This window comes from Pongo pygmaeus, chromosome 16, assembly GCF_028885625.2.
Source record: "Pongo pygmaeus isolate AG05252 chromosome 16, NHGRI_mPonPyg2-v2.0_pri, whole genome shotgun sequence".
In the NCBI taxonomy this organism is placed as follows: Eukaryota; Metazoa; Chordata; class Mammalia; order Primates; family Hominidae; genus Pongo; species Pongo pygmaeus.
This window is the reverse complement of record NC_072389.2, coordinates 8,107,903-8,128,829: the sequence shown is the minus strand read 5'-3', so window position 1 is coordinate 8,128,829 and position 20,927 is coordinate 8,107,903.

The following is a 20,927-nucleotide window of genomic DNA, read 5'->3' as shown; positions in this document are numbered from 1 at the left end:
TCCATTCCAGATTACATTCCATTCCTTTCCACTCCATTGTACAATCCATTCCATTCCATTCCGCATTCCATTCCGTTCCATACCTCATTCCATTCCACTCCATATTCCATTCTACATTCCATTCCATTCCATTCCACATTCCATTCAATTCCATTCCACATTCCATTTCTCATTCCATTCTACATTCCATTCCATTCCTTCGCACGTTCCATTCAATTCCATTCCACATTCCACTCCCTTCCGTTTCACATTCCATTCCATTCCTTTCCATTCCAGTCCACATTCCATTCCATTCCTCATTCCATTGCATTCCATTCCACACTCCATTCAATTCCATTCCACCTTCCATTGCTCATTCCACTCCATTCCATTCCGCATTCCATTTCATTCCAATCCAGATCCCATTCCATTCCATTTCCCTTTCCATTCCACATTCCACTCCATTCCAATCCGCATTCCATTCCATTCCATTCCACATTCCCTTTCATTCCATTCCACGTTCCATTCCACATTCCATACCTCATTCCATACCACATTGCATTCCATTCCATTCCACTTTCCGTTCCACTCCATTCCATTCCACATTCCATTAGATTCCATTCCACCTTCCATTCCATTCCATTCCACTCCATTCCACATTCCATTATTTTCCATTCCATTCCATTCCATATTCCCTTCCATTCCATTCCACGTTACATTCCTTTCCATTCAACGTACCATTCCACATTTCATTCTATTGCATTCCACATTCAATTCCATTGTATTCCACGTTCCATTCCATTCCATTTCACATTCCATTCCAATCCACATTCCATTCCACATTCCAATCCATTCCATTCCTCACTCCACTCCATTCCATTCCACATTCCATTCCACATTTCTCTCCATTCCATTCCACATTCGGTTGCATTCCATTCTACATTCCATTCAACATTGCATTTCATTCCATTCCCCATTCCATTCCACATTCCTTTCCATTCCATTCTTCACTCCACTCCATTCCGTTCCACATTCCATTCTGCATTCCACTGCATTCCATTCCACATTCCATTGCTTTCCATTCTACATTCCATTCAACATTGAATTCCATACTTTCCACATTCGATTCCACTTTCCATTACACATTCCATTAAAACTTTAATTCCTTTCCATTCCATATACTAATCCGCATTCCATTCAATGCCATTTCAGATTACTATCCACATTCCATTCTATTCAATTCCACATTCGATTGAATTGCGTTCCATTTCATTCTGCATTCCATTCCATTCCATTCCATTCCATTCCATTCCATTCAACATTCCATTCCATTCCATTCCTTTCCACATTCCATTTCATTCCATTACACATTCCCTTCCATTCATTTCCATTCAACTCCACAATTCATTCCATTACATTCCATTCCACATTCCATTCCACATGCATTTCCACTTTGCATTCCAAATTCCATTCTACATTCCTTTCCACATTCCACTCCATTCCATTCCATTCCACATTCCATTCCATTCCATTCCACATTCCATTCCATTCCATTCCACATTCCATTGAATACTCCGTTCCATTCAGTCCACGTTCCATTCCACATTCCATTCCACATTCCATTCCATGTTCCATTCCACTGAATTCAACATTCCGTTCCACATACCATTCCATTCCATTCCACATTCAATTCCACATTCCACTCCACATTCCATTCCATGCCATTCCACATTGAAATCTATTCCATTCCATTCCACATTCCATTCCATTCCATTCCACGTTCCATTCGACATTCCATTCCACATTCCATTCCATGCCATTCCACATTGCACCGCATTCCATTCTATTCCATATTCCACTCCATTCCTTTCCAAGTCCTATTTCATTCCATTCCACGTTCCATTCCACATTCGATTACACATTCCATTCCATGGTCCATTCCATTCTATTCCATAATCCAATCCATTCCATTCCACATTCCATTCCACATTCCGTTTCATTACATACCACATTCCATTCCACATTCCATTCCATTCCATTTCACATTCCACTCCATTCCATTCCATTCCACATTCCACTCAATTCCATTCCACATTCCATTGCACATTCCACTCCACATTCCACTTCATTCCATCCCACAATCCATTCCACATTCCATTCCCCATTCCGTTCCATGCCATTCCACATTGCACTCCATTCCTTTCCTTTAAGCATTCCATTCCATTCCATTCCACATACCATTCCATTCCATTAAACATTCCACTCCATTCCATTCCACATTCCCTTCCACATTCCTTTCCATTCCATTCCACATTTCGTTCCATGCCATTCCATATTGCACTCCATTCCTTCCATTAAACATTCCATTCCATTCCATTTCACATTCCATTCCATTCCATTCCACGTCCATTCCATTCCACATTCCATTCCATTCCATTCCATTCAATTCCACATTAAACTCCATTCCGTTCTATTCCGCAGTACATTCCATTCCGTTCCACATTCCATTCCATTCCATTCAATTCCACATTCCTTTCCACATTCCATTCCATTCCATTCCATTCCAATCCATTCCACATTGCATTTCACATTCCATTCCATTTCACTTTCCATTCCCCATTCCATTACATTTCATGTACCATTCCATTCCATTCCATTCCGCAATCCATTCCATTCCATTCCACATTCCATTCCATTCCATTGTACATTCCATTCCATTCCATTCCACTCCATTCCATTCCACATTCCATTCCATTCCAATTCAATCCATTCCACATTCTATTCCATTCCAGATTCCATTCCATATTTCATTCCATTATATTTCACATTCCATTCCATTCCATCCCATAACATTCCACATTCCTTTCCATTCCATTTCAAATTCCATTCCATTCCATTCCATTCCATTGCATACCAATCCACATTCCATTTCATTCCTATACATTCCACATTCCATTCCATTCCTTTGCACGTTCCATTCCACGTTCCATTCCTCTTTCCATTCCATTCCATTCCACATTCCATTGCACTCTGCATTCCATTTCATTCTACATTCCATTCCACATTCCATTCAAATCCATTGCACATTCCATTCCACCTTCCATTCAGTTCCATTCCACATTTTATTCCATTCCAATCCACATTACATTCCATTGCATTCCACATTCCATTCCATTCAATTCCATTCCATTCCATTCCACATTGCATTCCATTCCACTTTCCATTCTATTCCATTCCACGTTCCTTTTCATTCCATTCCATTCCATTCCACGTTCCTTTTCATTCCATTCAATTCCATTCCCAATTCCATTTCACATTGCAGTCCATTCCATTCCACATTCCATTCCATATTCCATTCCACATTCCATTCTTTTAAATTACTCATTCCAATCCACATTCCATTCCTTTCCACATTTCATTCCATACCATTCCATTCCACATTCCATTCCACTCCATTCCATTCCATTTCACTTTCCATTCCATATTCCATTGGATTGCATTGCACTTTCCATTCCACATTCCATTCCACATTCAATTCCACATTTCATTCCATTGTATTCCACATTCCTTTCAACATCGCATTACTTTCCATTCCACATGCCTTTCCACATTCCATTCCACATTCCATTCCACAATCCATTCCTTTCCACATTCCATTCAATTCCATTCCACAATCCATTCCACATTGCATTCCATTCCACATTCTATTCCATTCCATTCCACTTTCCATTCCTTTCAATTCCATTCAATATTACATTCCTTTGCAATCCAAGTTCCATTCCATTACTTTCCGCATTCCATTCCAATCCATTCCATTCCACATTTTGTTCCATTCTATTCCATTCCATTCCACATTTCAATATATTGCTTTACACTTTCCATTCCGCATTCCATTCCACATTCCATTCCATATTCCATTGCATATTCCATTCCATTCCATTCCAGATTCCATTCCACATTCCAATGCATTGCATTCCACTTTCCATTCCACATTCCATTCTATATTGCATTGCATATTTCATTCCGTTTCATTCCACATTCAATTCCGTTACATTCCACATTAAATTCCAAATCCTGTCCACATTCCATTCCAAATTCCATTGCATTCCATTCCAGGTTCCATTCCACATTCCATTCCATTCCATTCCACAATTAATTCCACATTCCATTCTCTTCCGTTCCAGATTCCATTCCATCCCACATTCCATTCCATTCCATTTCACACTGCATTCCATTCCATTCCATATTCCATTGCCTTCCATTCCAGTTTCGATTCCATTCCATTCCACCTTTCATTGCATTACATTAATCATTCCATTCCACATTACATTCCTCATTCCATTCCATATTCCACTCCATTCCATTCCACATTCCACTCCATTCCATTCCACTTTCCATTCCATTCCATTCCACATTCCATTACAATTCATTCCACATTGCATTCCATTCCACGTAACATTCCACTTTCCTTTGCACTTTCCATTCCATGGTCCATTCCACATTCCATTCCATTCCACATTAATTTCCACATTCCATTCCATTCCATGTATCATTCCACATTCCATTCCATTCCATGTATCATTCCACATTCCATTCCACTTTCCATTCCACTTTCGATTCCACATTCTATTCCATTCCATTCCACTTTCCATTGCATTCCATTCCACATTCCATTCCATTCATTTCCACCTTCCATTCCATTCCATTCCACATTCCATTCTATATCGCATTCCATTCAATTCCACATAAAATTCCACTTTCCTTTCCATTCAATTCCACATTCCTTTCCACATTGCATTCCACATTCCATTCCTTTCCATTCAACTTTCCATTCCACATTCCATTCTTTTCAATCCAACATTCCATTCCCCTCTATTCCATTCCACATTACATTCCATTCCATTCTACATTCCATTCCACATTCCATTCCATTCCACATTCGATTCCACATTGCTTTCCATTCCATTCAAAATTGCATTCCATTCCATTCCACATTCCATTCCATTCCATTCCACATCCCATTCCATTCCATTGCACTTTCCATTCCATATTCCATTCCACATTCCATTCTACAGTCCATTTCATTCCATTACACATACCATTCCACAATCCATTCAATTCCATTCCACATTCCATTCCATGATTCATTAGTCATTCCATTGCATTCCATTCCACATTCCATTCCACATTTCTTTCCATACCACGTCTCATTCCTCATTACATTCCACATTCCATTCCACGTTCCATTCTACATTCCATTCCATTCCATTCCATTCCAAATACCATTCCACATTCCATTCAATTCCACTTCGCATTGCATACCACGTTCCATTCCAAATTCCATTCTACTGCATTCCACATTGTATTGCATTCCATTCAATTCCATATTCCATTCCACATTCCATTCCATGTTCCATTCTTCATTCCATTCCATTGCATTCCTCATGCCATTACACATTCCATTCAATTTAATTCCACATTGCATTCCACGTTACATTCCACTTTCCATTCCATTCCATTCAACATTCCATTCCACATTCCTTTCAATTCCATTACACATTCCATTCCACATTCCATACCAAATTCAATTCCATTCCATTCCACAGTCTGTACCGCATTCCATTCCATTCTATTGCAAATTCCATTCCATTCCATTCCACATTCCATTCCACATTCCATTCAATTACATTGCAATTTAAATTCCTTTCCATTACACATTCCATAAAACATTCCTTTCCATTCCATTACACGTTGCCTTCCACATTCCATTCCAGTCCATTACAAATTGCATTCCATTCCATTCCTAATTCTATTCCATTCCATCACACATTCCATTCCATTCCACTCCATTGCATTCCATATCACATTCTACATTCCTTTCCATTCCATTCCATTAAACATTCCATTCCATTCCAATCCACATTCACTTACATTCCATTCCATATTCAATTTCATTCCATTCGACATTCCATTCGCTTCCATTCCATTTCACATTTCCATTCCATTCCATTCCATATTCAATTCCATTACAATCCAAATTCCATTCCCTTCCATTCCATTCCACATTCCTTTCAATTCCATTCCGCTTTCCATTCCACATTCCATTCTATTCCACATTCCATTGCATTCCTTTCCACATTCCATTACATTCCGTTCCATTCCATTACACACTGCAGTCCATTTCATTCCAATTTCCATTCCATTCCATTTGACATTCCATTCCATTCCATTCTACTTTCCATTCCGTTCCATTCCACATTCCATTGCACATTCAATTCCACATTCCATTCCATTCCTTTCCACATTCCATTCCATTCCACATTCCATTCCACGTTCAGTTCCATGCCATTCCACATTGCACTCCATTCCTTTAAATTTAACATTCCATTCCATTTCATCCCACATTCCACTCCATTAAATTCCACATTCCATTCCACTTTCCATTGCTTTCCTTTCCACATTCCATTCCACATTCCATTCCATTACATTTCACATTCTGTTCCATTCCATTCCAAGTTCTGTTCCATTCCATTCCAAGTTCTGTTCCATTCCATTCGATGTTGCATTCCACATTTCATCCCATTCCATTCCACATTCCATTCCAGTGTATTCCATGTTCCTTTCCATTCCATTTCACATTCCATTCCATTCCACATTCCATTCCACATTTCATTCCATTCCATTCCCCATTCCATTCCATTCCCTTCCATTCCACACTGCACTCCATTCCATTCCACATTCCATTCCACATTCCATTCCTCATTCCAGTCAATTGCATTCGACATTCTACTCTATTCCATTCCATTCCTCATTCCACTCCATTGCATTCTATTCCACATTCCATTCTTTCCATTCCACATCCCATTCCGTTCCATTCCTCATTCTACTCCATTCCATTCCATTCCACATTCTATTCCATTCCATTCCACATTCCATTCCATGTTCCATTGCTCGTTCCCTTCCATTCCATTTCAGATTCCATTCTATTCCGTTCCACATTCCATTCCACATTCCACTGCTTTCATTTCCACATTTCTATCCATTCCATACCATTCCACATTCCACTCAATTACTTTCCACATTCCATTTCACATTCCAGTTCATTCCTTTCCACATTCCATTCTACATTCCATGCCACATTTCGTTCCGTTCTATTCTACATTCCAATCCATCCCATTCCATTCCACATTCCGTTTCATTCCATTCCACATACCATTGCATTCCATTCTAATTTCCATTTAATTCCCTTCCATTCCATTCAACATTCCATTGCATTCATTTCCACATTCCATTCCACTTTCCATTCCATTCCATTCCACTTTCCATTCCATTCCACTACACATTCCATTCCACATTCCATTTCATTGCATTCCACATTCCATTCCACTTTCCATTCCACTCCATTCCACATTCCATTCCACCTTCAGTTCCATTCCATTCCATTCCACATTCCATTCCATTCTATTCCAGATACCATTCCATTCCGTTACATTCCATTCCACATTCCATTTCGTTCCATTCCACCTTCCTTCACATTCCATTCCAGAATGCATTTCATTCCATTCCACGTTCCATTCCACTTTCCATTCCACCTTCCATTCCACGTTCCATTTCACATTCCACTCCACGTTCCATTTCACTTTCCATTCCATGTTCCATTCCATTCCATTGGAAATTCCATTCCACTTTCCTTTCCACTTTCCCTTCCACTTCCCATTCCACGTTCCTTTCCACGTACCGTTCCACTTTCCATTCCACATTACATTCAATTCCACCTTCCATTCCACATTACATTCCACGTTCCTTTCCACGTCTCATTAGACGTTACTTTCCACATTGCATTCCAAGTTCCTTTCCGCATTCCATTCCATTCCATTACACATTCCATTCCACATTCCACTCCGTTCAATTCCACTTTCCACTACATTCAAGTTCACATTCCATTCCACGTTTCATTCCACTCCATTCCACATTCCATTGCAGATTGAATTCCACATTCCATTCCACATTCCATTTCATTCTATTCCACATTCCATTCCATTACATTCCACTTTCCATTCCATGTCATTCCATTCCTCACTCCATTCCACTTTCCATTCCTCATTGCATTCCACGTTCCATTTCTTTCCATTCCACATTCCATTCCACATTCCATTCCATTACGTTCCAAATTCCATTCAATATTCCATTCCAATTCATTCCACTTTCCATTACATTACATTCCATATTCCATTGCATTACATTCCACATTCATTTCCGTTCCATTCTGCCTTTCAATCCTTTGCATTCCTCATTGAATTCCATTCCATTCCACGTTCCATTCCACGTTCCTTTCCAGTTTCCACTCCCCGTTCCATTCCACTTTCCACTGCACGTTCCACTCCATTCCATTCCACGTCCCATTATATCTTCCTTTGCAGTTTCCATTCCACATTCCGTTGTACGTTGTATTCCACATGGCATTCCACGGACCATTCCACTTTCCATTCCACGTTCCATTCCACATTACATTCCACTTTCCATTCCAAGTTACTTTCCATGTTCCATTCCATATTCCATTCCACCTTCCATTCCACATTCCATTCCACTACATTCCACATTCCATTAAGTTCAATTCCAAATTAAACTCCATTCCATTCCACATTCCATTCCACATTTCACTCCATTCCATTCCAAATTCCAAAGTACATTCCATTCCACATTCCATTCCAAATTTGATTCCATTCCATTCCACATTCCACTCCGTTTCATTCCATTGCATATTAAATTCCATTCCAATCCACATTCCACTCCACTCCATTCCACATTCCCTTCCACATTCCTTTCCATTCCATTCCACATTCCAATCCATTCCATTCCACATTCCATTCCATTCCATTCCATTCCACTCCACATTCAATTCCATTCCATTCTATTCCGCAATCCAGTCCATTCCATTCCATTCCACATTCCATTCCATTCCATTCAATTCCACATTCCATTCCACATTCCATTCCATTCCATTCCAATCCATTCCACATTGCATTTCACATTCCATTACATTCCACTTTCCATTCCCCATTCCATTCTATTCCATTCCAGGTTCCATTCCATTCCATTCCATTCCATTCCGCAATCCATTCCATTCCATTCCACGTTCCATTCCATTCCATTCCATTCCATTGTACAGTCCATTCCATTCCATTCCATTCCATTCCACATTCCATTCCACTCCATTTCAATCCATTCCTCATTCCATTCCATTCCAGATTCGATTCCATATTTCATTCCATTCCATTTCACATTCCATTTCAAATTCCATTCCTTTCCATTCCATTCCACATTCCATTCGATTCCATTCCACATTCCATACCTTTCCATTCCATTCCACATTCCATTCGATTCCACATTCCATTCCACCTTCCATTTCATTCCACCTTCCATTCCAAATTCCATTCGTTTCCATTCCACATTCAATTCCATTACATTCCACATTCCATTCCATTCCATTACACATTTCATTTCATTCCATTCCACGTTGCATTGCATCCCATTCCGCATTCCATTCCATTCCATTTCAAATTCAATTCCATTCCATTCCACGTTCCATTCCATTCCATTCCACTTTCCAATCCATTTCATTACACATTCCATTCCACATTCTTTTCCACATTCAATTCCACTCCATTCTATTCCACATTGTATTCCATTACATTCCACATTGTATTACATTCCATTCCAAATTGCATTGGACATTCCATTCCACATTCCATTCCACATTCCATTCCATATTCCTTTCCACATTCCATACCATTCCATTACACATTCCATTCCATTCAATTCCACATTCCATTGTACATTCCATTCCACACAGTTCAATTCCACATTCCATTCTACATTCCATTCCATTGCATTACACATTCCATTCCACTTTCCATTCCAGATTCAATTCCTCATTCCATTGTACTTTCCATTCCTCATGTCATTCCGCCTTCCTTTCCAAGTTCCATTCTACGTTCCATTCCATTCCATTCCGCGTTTCATTCCACGTTCCATACCATTCCATTCCACTTTGCATTCCATTGCATTGCACATTCCATTATATTACATTCAATGTTTCATTCAGCATTACATTTCACATTCCATTCTGCCTTCCATTCTTTCCATTCCCCATTCTATTCCCCATTCCTTTCCATTCCATTCCAATTCCCATTCCATTCCATTCCTTACCACTTCCCATTCCATTCAAAACCACATTCCTTTTCATTCCATTACTTTCCATTCCACATTCCTTTCCATTCAATTCCACATTCCGTTAAGTTCCATTCCACATTCCATTCCATTTCATTCCATTCCACATTCCATACCATTCCATTAATTTCTACCTTCTATTCCACTCCACTCCACATTCCATTCCATTCCACTCAACATTACATACCATTCCACTCAATTCCAAAGTCTATTCCATTGCATTCCACGTTCCATTCCATTCCATTCCACATTCCATTCCACATTCTATTCCCTTCCATTACACATTCCATTTCATTCCATTCCTCATTCCATTCCACGTTCCATTCCACTTTCCATTCCATTCCTTTCCACATTCCATAACATTCCATTCAATTTCGTTCCGGATTCCATTGCATTCCATTCCACATTCTATTCCACATACCATTCCATTGAATTCCACATTCCATTCCATTCATTTCCACATTCCATTCCTTTCCAATCCACATTATTTTCCATATAACATTCTGTTTTCAATTCCGAATTCCATTCCACGATCCATACCATGTTCCATTCTATTCCACTCCACGTTCCATTCCACGTTCCATTCCATTCCATTCCACGTTCCATTCCACATTCCATTCCGCATTCCATTACACACGCCATTCCACATTCCATTACACGTTCCACTCCAAGTTCATTCCAAGTTCCATTCCACGTTCCATTCCAGTCCCTTCCGTGTTCCGTTCCACATTGCATTCCATTCCATTCCACAATCCATTCCACATTCCATTCCGTTCCATTCCACAATCCATGCCACATTCCATTCCATTCCATTCCACGTTACATTCCACTTTCCATTCCTTTCAGCTCCACGTTCCGTTCCACATTACATTGCCCATTCCATTCCACGTTCCTTTCCACATTCCTTTCCACTTTCCATTCCACGTTCCATTCCAGGTTTCATTCCATTCCATTCCCCGTTCCATTCCACATTCTATTCCATTACATTCCACTTTACATTCCACATTTCATTCCACATTCCTTTGCACGTTCCATCCCATTCCATTGCAAGTTCCATAATATTCCATTCCCTTCAAATCCAAAATCCATTCCATTCATTTCCACTTTCCATTCCACATTGCATTCCATTCCATTCCACAATCCATTCCATTCCATTCCACATTCCATTCCTTTCTATTCCACATTCCATTCCACATTCAATTCCACTTTCCTTTCCACATTCCATTAAAAGTTACATTCCACGTTCCATTCCACTTTCCATTCCACGTTCAATTCCATTCAATTCCACTTTCCATTCCACATTCCATTCCATTCCATTCCACTTTCCTTTCCACATTCCATTCCACATTCCATTCCACGTTACATTCTGTTCCACTCCACCTTCCATTCCACTTTCCATTCCACATTACTTTACATTCCATTCCACGTTCCATTTCACATTCCATTCAACATTCCATTCCACTTTCCATGCCACATTCCATTCCATTCCATTCCGCGTTGCATTCCACATTCCATTCCATTCCATTCCAAATTGCATTGCACATTCCATTCCATTCAATTGTACACTCCATTCCACATTCGATTCCATTCCATTCCATGTTCCACTCGACGTTCCATTCCACATTCCGTTGCACATTCCATTCCACCTTCCACTCCATTCCATATCACGTTGCATTCAACATTCTATTCCATTAAATTTCACGATCCATTCCATACTACATTCCACATATCATTCCACGTTCCATTTGATGATCCATTCCACTTTCTATTCCAGGTTTCATTCTATTCCGTTTTGCGTTCCATTCCAAATTCCATTCCACATTCCATTCCATGGCATTCCACATTCCATTCCACATTCCCTTCCTTTCCATTTCTCATTCCATTTGACACTCCTTTCCACATTCTATTCCACATTCTATTCCACATTCGATTCCATTCCACTCCACATTTCCTTCCACATTCCATTCCATTCCATTCCACATTCCATTCCATTCCATTCCGCATTCCCTTCCACATTGTATTCCAAATTCCATTACATTCCATTCTATTCCACCTTCCATTACATTCCATTCCTCATTGCATTCCATTCCATTCCAAATTCAATTCCACATTCCATTCCACATTGCATTCCACATTCCATTCCACGTTCCATTCAATTCCATTCCATTCCACATTCTGTGCCATTCCATTCCACATTCCATTCCACTGCGTTCCACAATTCATTGAACATTCCATTCCATTCCACCTTCCATTTCACATTCCATTCCATTGCATTCGACTTTGCATTCCACTTTCCATTCCATTGCATTCCACATTGCACTCCACATTCCATTCCACATTCCATTCCAGGTTCCATACATCATTCCATTTCACATTCCATTCCACCTTCCTTTCCAGGTTCCATTCCATTCCATTCCACATTCCATTCTACGTTGCATACCATTCCATTCCACTTTCCATTCGATTGCATTCCACGTTCCATTTCATTCCATTCAATGATCCATTCCCCCTTCCATTTCACTTTCCATTCCAGCTTCCATTCCTTTCCATTTCCCATTCTATTCCCCTTTCCATTACATTCCTTTCCACTTCCCATTATATTCAATTCCACTTTCCCTTCCATTCCATTCCATTCCATTCCACATTCCATCCCGTTCCATTCCTCAATACATTCCATTCCATTCCATTCCATTCAACATTCCTTTCATTTCCATTCCACATTCCATTCCATTCCATTACACATTCCATTCCATTCCATTCCATTCCACATTCCATACCATTCCATTCAATTTCACATTCTATTCCATTCCATTCTACATTGCATTCCATTCTAATCCATTCCATTCCATTCCACATTCCATTCCACTTTCCATTCCCTTCCATTACACATTCCATTCCATTACATTCCACATTCCATTCCACGTTCCATTCCACTTTCCATTCCACGTTCCTTTCCACTTTCCATTCCACGTTCCATTCCATTCCATTCCACATTCCATACCATTCCATTCAATTTCATTCTATATTCCTTTCCGTTCCATTCCACATTCTATTCCACATACCATTCCATTCCATTCCACACTCCATTCCGTTCAATTTCACACGCCATTCCTTTCCAATCCACTTTACGTTCCACATACCGTTCTGTGTTCTATTCCAAATTCCATTAAACCTTCCATTCCAAGTTAAATTCCATTCCATTCCACGTTCCATTCAACGTTCCATTCCAATTTCCATTCCACTTTCCATTACACGTTTCATTCCATTCCATTCCACGTTCCATTCCACGTTTCATTTGACGTTCCATTCCACATTCCATTCTACACTGCATTCCACATTCCATTCCACGTTCCATTCCACTTTGCATTCCAAGTTCCATTTCACTTTCCTTGGAATTCCACTCCAAGTTCCATTCCGTTCCATTCCACATTACATTCCGCATTCCATTCCACATTCCATTCCGCATTCCATTACATTTCATTCCACATTGCATTCCACATTCCATTCCACGTTCCATTCCATTGCATTCCACTTTCCTTTCCTCATTGCATTCCATTCCAGTCTACATTACATTACACTTTCCATTCCACAATCCGTTCCACATTCCATTCCACGTACCATTGCATTCCATTCCACGTTCCATTCCACTTTCCATTCTATTCCATTCCACGATCCATTCTGCATTACATTGCCCATTCTATTCCTCTTTCCTTTCCAAGTTCCATTCCACGTTCCATTCCACATTCCATTAAACCTTCCATTCCATTCCCTGTTCCATTCCACGTTCCATTCCACTTCCTATTCCACGTTCCATTCCATTCCACTCCCCATTCCATTCCACATTCTATTCCGTTTTATTCCACTTTCCATTCCACATTCCATTCCAGATTCCATTCCACATTCCATTCCATTCCATTCCTCATTCCATACCATTCCATTCTATTCCCTTCCACAATCCATTCCATTCCTTTCCACATTCCATTCCAGTTTGCATTCCATTCCTTTCCACATTCCAATTCATTCCATTCCACTTTCCCTTCCATGATACATTCCACATTGCATTCCTCGTTCCGTTCCACATTCTATGCCACGTTCCATTCCACGTTCAATTCCATTCAATTCGACGTTTCATTCCACATGCCATTCCATTATATTTCTCATTCCATTCAACATTCCATTCCACATTCCGTTCCATTCATTTCCACATTCCATTCCACATTCCATTCCATTCCATTCCGCATTGCATTTCACATTCTATTCCATTCCTTTCAAAATTGCATTACACATTCCCTTCTATTCCATTCCAGCCTCCATTTCACATACTATTCCATTCCATTCTACGTTACTTTCCACGTTCCATTCCATATTCCATTGCACACTGCAATCAACATTCCATTCCATTCAATTTCACGTTCCATTCCATACTAAATTCCACATTCCATTCCACACTACATTCCACATTGCTTTCCACATACCATTCCACGTTCCATTCTACGATCCATTCCACATTCCATTCCACGTTGCATTCCATTCCATTTCACTTTCCATTCCACATTCCATTTCTCCTTCCAGTTCACATTCCGTTCCACATTCCATTCCATTCCACATTCCTTTACACATTACATTCCACATTCCATTCCATTCCATTTCTCATTCCATTTCACATTCCATTCCACATTTTATTCCACATTTCATTCCGCATTCCATTCCACATTCCACTCCATTCCATTCCACATTGCAAACCACATTCCATTCCATTGAATTCTATTCCATTCAATTCCTCATTGCACTCCATTCCGTTCCATTCTGCATTCCATTCCTTTCCATTGCACATTCCATTCCATTCATTTCCACATGTCATTGCATTCCTTTGCATTCCATTACACATACTATTCCATTCCACATTCCATTCCATGTTCCATTCCACCTTCTGTACCATTCCATGCCTCTTTCTATTCCATTCCATATAACATTCCATTCCATTCCATTCCACATTCCATTACATTCCATTCCACTTTCCTTTCCAGATTTGATTCCATTCCATTCCACATTCCATTCCATTCCATTACATTCCACGTTCCATTCCACATTCCATTCCTCATTCCATTCCACATTCCATTCAACATTCCATTCTCATTCCATTGCATTTCATTCCACACTCCATTCCACATTCCATTGCATTCCAATTCACATGCCATGCCACGATCCATTCCATTCCATGCCATTCCATTCCACATTCCATTCCACATTCCATTCCGCAGTGCATTCCTTTCCATTCCTCATTCCATTCCATTCCAATTCACATTCCATTCCACATTTCATTCCATTGCTTTCCACATTCCATTCCACAGTCCATTCCACATTCCATTCCATTCCATTCCACATTCCATTCCATTCCATTCCATTCCATTCCACTTTCCATTCCAATTACCATAGAATTCCATTCCATATTCCATTCCATTCCATTCCACATTCCATTCCATTCCAATCCACATTTCTTTCACCATTTCTTTCCATTCCATTCCACATTCCATTCCACATTCCTTTCCACAATCTATTCCACATTCATTTCCTTTCCATTCCATTCAATTCCATTCCACGTCCCATTTCAAATTCCATTCCATTCCTTTCCACGTTCCATTCCGCATTCCATTCCATTCCATTCCACGTTCCTTTCCACACTCAATTCCACATTCTATTCCAAATTTCTTTCTGTTCCATTCCACCTTCCATTCCACATTCCATCCCATTCCATTCCACTTTCCATTTCATGCTGCATTCCACATTCCATTCCACGTTCCATTCCACGTTCCATTCCAAGTTCCATTCCACGTCCCATTCAATTCCATTCAACTTTCTATTGCACATTCCATTCCATTCCATTCCACTTTTTATTCCACGTTACTTTCCACATTCCATTCCACGTTCCATTTTGTTACATTCCCATTCCATTACATTCCATTCCACTTTTCACTACAAATCCATTACATTCCATTCCTCATTCCATCCCATTCCATTTCACATTCCATTCCACATTGTCTTGCATTCCATTACACATTCCATTCCACATTCCATTCCAATGCATTCCACTTTCCTTTTCAAGTTTCATTCCACAGTCTATTCCACGTTCCATTCCACGTTCCATTCCTTTCCATTCCACGTTCCACTCTAATTTCCATTCCTTTCCATTACACGTTCCATTCCACATTCCTTTGCACATTCCATTATACGTTCCTTTCCACAGTCCATTCCAAGTTCCTTCCACCTTCCATTCCTCACTGCATTCCACGTTCCATTCCACATTCCATTCCATCTCATTCCACGTTCCAATCCATTCCATTCCACTTTCCATTCCACATTCCTTTCCACTTTCCATTCCACATTGCATTCCATTCCATTCAATTCCTTTCCACATTGCATTCCACCTTCCATTCCATATTCTATGCCATTCCATTCCACATTCCATTCCATTCCATTACACATTCCTTTCCACATTCCCTTCCACGTTCCATTCCATTCCATTGAACTCTCCATTCCACCTTCCATTCCACGTTCCATTCCAAGTTCGATTGCACTCCATTCCACGTTCTATTCCACGTTGCAGTCCACATTTCATTCTACATTTCGTTTAACTTTCCAGTCCACATTCCATTCTATTCCATTCCACGTTCCATTCCACGTTCCATTCCACATTCCATTCCACGTTCCATTCCTTTCCATTCCACTTTCCATTACACATTCCATTCCATTCCATTCCACATTCTTTTCCATTCCATTCCACATTTCATACCATTCAATTCTATTCCATTCCGCATTCCATTCCATTCCATACCATATTCTATTGCACATTCCATTCCATTCCATTCCACATTCCATTCATCATTCCATTCCTTTCCACATTCCATTCAATTCCCCTCCACTTTCCTTTCCATATTCCATTCCATTCAATTCCACATTTCATTCCACATTCAATTCAATGCTGCATTCCACATTACATTCCACGTTCCATTCCACGTTCCATTCCAAGTTCCATTCCACTTTCCTTTCAGTTCCATTCCAAATTCCATTGCACATTCCTTTCCATTGCCGTCCACTTTCACTTCCAGATTCCATTCCACATTCCATTCCACATTCCATTCCGTTTCATTCCAAATTCCATTCCATTCCATTCCGTATTCCATTTCATTTTGCCTTGCATTGCATTCCACATTCCATTACACATTCCATTCCACATTCCATTCCAATCCATTCCACATTCCATTTCATATTCCGTTGCACAGTCCATTGTGCATTCCATTCCACGTTCCACTCCACATTCCATTCCTTTCCATTCCACTTACCTTAACACATCCCATTCCACATTCCTTTCCACTTTCCATTCGATATTCTGTTCCAAGTTCCAATGCATTTCATTCTACATTCCATTCAACATTCCATTCCATCCAATTCCACGTTCCATTCCATTCCATTCCACGATGCATTCCACATTCCATTCCACAATCCATTCTGTTCCATTCCATTCCATTCCACGTTCCATTCCACGTTCCATTCCACATTCCATTCCACATTCCTTTCTGTTGCATTCCACATTCCATTCCATATTCCTTTCCATATTCCCTTCCACATTCCATTCCATTCCATTCCACATTCAATTCCACATTCCATTCCACATTCCATTCCACATTCCATTCCACACCATTCCACATTCCATTCCACCTTCCATTCCAGACTCCATTCCATACCATTCCACATTTCATTCCACATTCCTTTCCATTCCATTCCATTTTCCATTCCACGTTCCATTCCACATTCAATTCCATATTCCATTACACATTCCATTCCATTCCTTTCCATTCCACATTCCATTCCACAATCCATTCCATTGCATTCCACATTCCATTCCACGTTCAATTCCATTCCATTCCACTTTCCAATCCACTTTCCTTTCCATTCCATTCCACGTTCCATTCCACAATCCATTGTACTTTACATTGCAAGTTCCATTTCACATTCCATTCTATGATCCATTCCACTTTGCATTCCACTTTCCATTCCATTCCATTCTACGTTCCATTCCACATTCCATTGTACTTTACATTCCAAGTTCCATTCCACATTCCATTCCACGTTCCATTCCATGTTCCATTCCACTTTCCATTCCATTCCATTCCAATTTCCATTACACATTCCTTTCCATTCCATTCCACCTTCCTTTCCACATTCCAATGCACTTTCCATTCCACGTTGCATTCCACATTCCATTCCACGTAGCATTCCACGTTCCATTCCATTTTCCATTCCATGTTCCATTCCATCTTCCATTCCATTGCATTCCACCTTCCATTCCACATTCCATTCCAAATTCCATTCCACTTTCCATTTCACAATCCATTCCACAGTCCATTCCATTGCATTCCACATTCTATTCCACATTCCATTCCTTTCCATTCCACATTCCACTCCACATTGCATTGCATTTCATTCCGCACTGCTTTCAACTATCCATTCCATTCCATTCCACATTCCATTCCACGTTCCATTACATTTCATTCCACATTCCATTCCTCATTCCATTCCACATTGCATTCCACATTCCTTTTTTCATTACATTACATTGCATTCCACAATCCATTCCACATTCCATTCCAATCCATTCTTTTCCATTCCACATTTCATACCACATTCCATTCCATTCCATTGCATGTTCCATTCCAGTACATTCCACATTCCATTCCCCATTCCGTTACACGTTCTATTCCATTCCATTCCACGTTCCATTCTACTTTCCATTAGGCGTTCCATTCCATTCCATTCCATGTTCCATTCTACGTTCCATTAGTGGTTCTATTGAACGTTCCATTCCACGTTCCATTCCATTTCATTCAACGTTCCATTCCATATTCCATTCCATTGCATTGCACATTCCATTCCATTCCATTCAACTTTCCATTCCATTCCATTCCACGTTCCTTTCCACGTTCCATTCCATGTTCCATTCCAAGTACCATTCCATGTTCCATTCCATTCCATGTTCCATTTGTTTCCATTCCACCTTCCATTTCATTCCATTCCACGTTCCATTCCACATTCAATTACACATTCCATTCCACCTTCCATTCCATTAAATTCCATTCCATTCCACTTTCCATTCCATTCCATTCCACTTTAATTTCCATTCAATTCCGCATTCCATTGCATTCCATTCCATTCCATTCCACATTACATTCCATGCCATTCCGCATTCCTTTACATTCCATTCCACATTCGATTGCATTACATTCCACCTTGCATTCCATTCCATTCCACATTCCATTCCATTCCATTCCATTCCACATTACAGACCATTCCATTCCATTCCACATTCCATTCGCTTTCATTCCACGTTCCATTCCATTCCATTCCACGTTCCATTCCACGTTCCATTCCACGTTCCATTCCATTCCATTCCATTCAATCCCATTCCGTTCCGTTTCATTCCATTCCAATCTGAATTCCTTTCCTTTCCATTCCAAATTATATTCGACATTCAATACCATTTGATTCCACATTCCATTCAATTTCATTCCACATTCCGTTCCATTTCATATTACGTTCCATTCCTTTCCGTTCCAGATTACATTCCACTTTCCTTTCCTGGTTTCATTCCACGTTCCATTCCACGTTCCATTCTACGTTCCATTCCATTCCATTCCATGTTCCATTACACGTTTCACTCTATATTCCATTCCAAGTTCCATTCCACATTCCATGCCATTTCATTCCACCTTCCATTCCACATTCCATTCCATAAGAGTCCTTATTCCATTCCATTCCATTACATTCCACATTCCATTCCACATTCCATTAAATTCCATTCCACATTCTTTTCCATTCCATTCCACATCCCGTTCCATACCATTACATTCCACATTCCATTCCACATTCCATTACCTTCCATTCCACATTCTTTTCCATTCCATTCCACATTCCATTCCACGTTGCATTCCATGTTCTTTTTCGCGTTCCATTCCATTCCATTCCATTCCATTCCATTCCGGATTCCATTCCATTCCATTCCACATTCTATTCCACATACCATTCCATTCTACATTGCATTCCACATTGCATTCCACATTCCACTCCATTCCAATCCACATCCCATTCCATTCAATTCCATGTTACCTTCCACATTCCATACCACATTCCATTTCACATTCCATTCCATTGCATTCCAAATTCCATTCTATTCCATTCCACGTTCCATTCCACATTCCATTCCACATTCCATTGCATTCCATTACACAATCCATTCCATTGCATTCCACGTTTCATTCCACGTTCCATTCCATATTCCATTCCACTTTCCATTCCACTTTCCATTCCATTCCATTCCACATTCCATTCCACTTTCCATTTGATTACATTTCTCGTTCCATTCCAGATTCCATTGCTCATGGCATTCCACGTTCCATGCCACATTCCATTTCACGTTTCATTCCACATTCCTTTCGAAGTTCCATTGCATTGCAATCCACGTTCCATTCCACATTGCATTCCATTCCATTCCACATTCCATTCCACATTCCATTCCTTTCCATTCCACATTCTATTCCACATTCCATTCCATTGCATTCCACATTCCATTCCACATTCATTTCCATTCCATTCCATATTCCATTCCATTGCATTCCATTCGACATTCCATTCCACATTCCATTCCACGTTGCATTCCACATTCC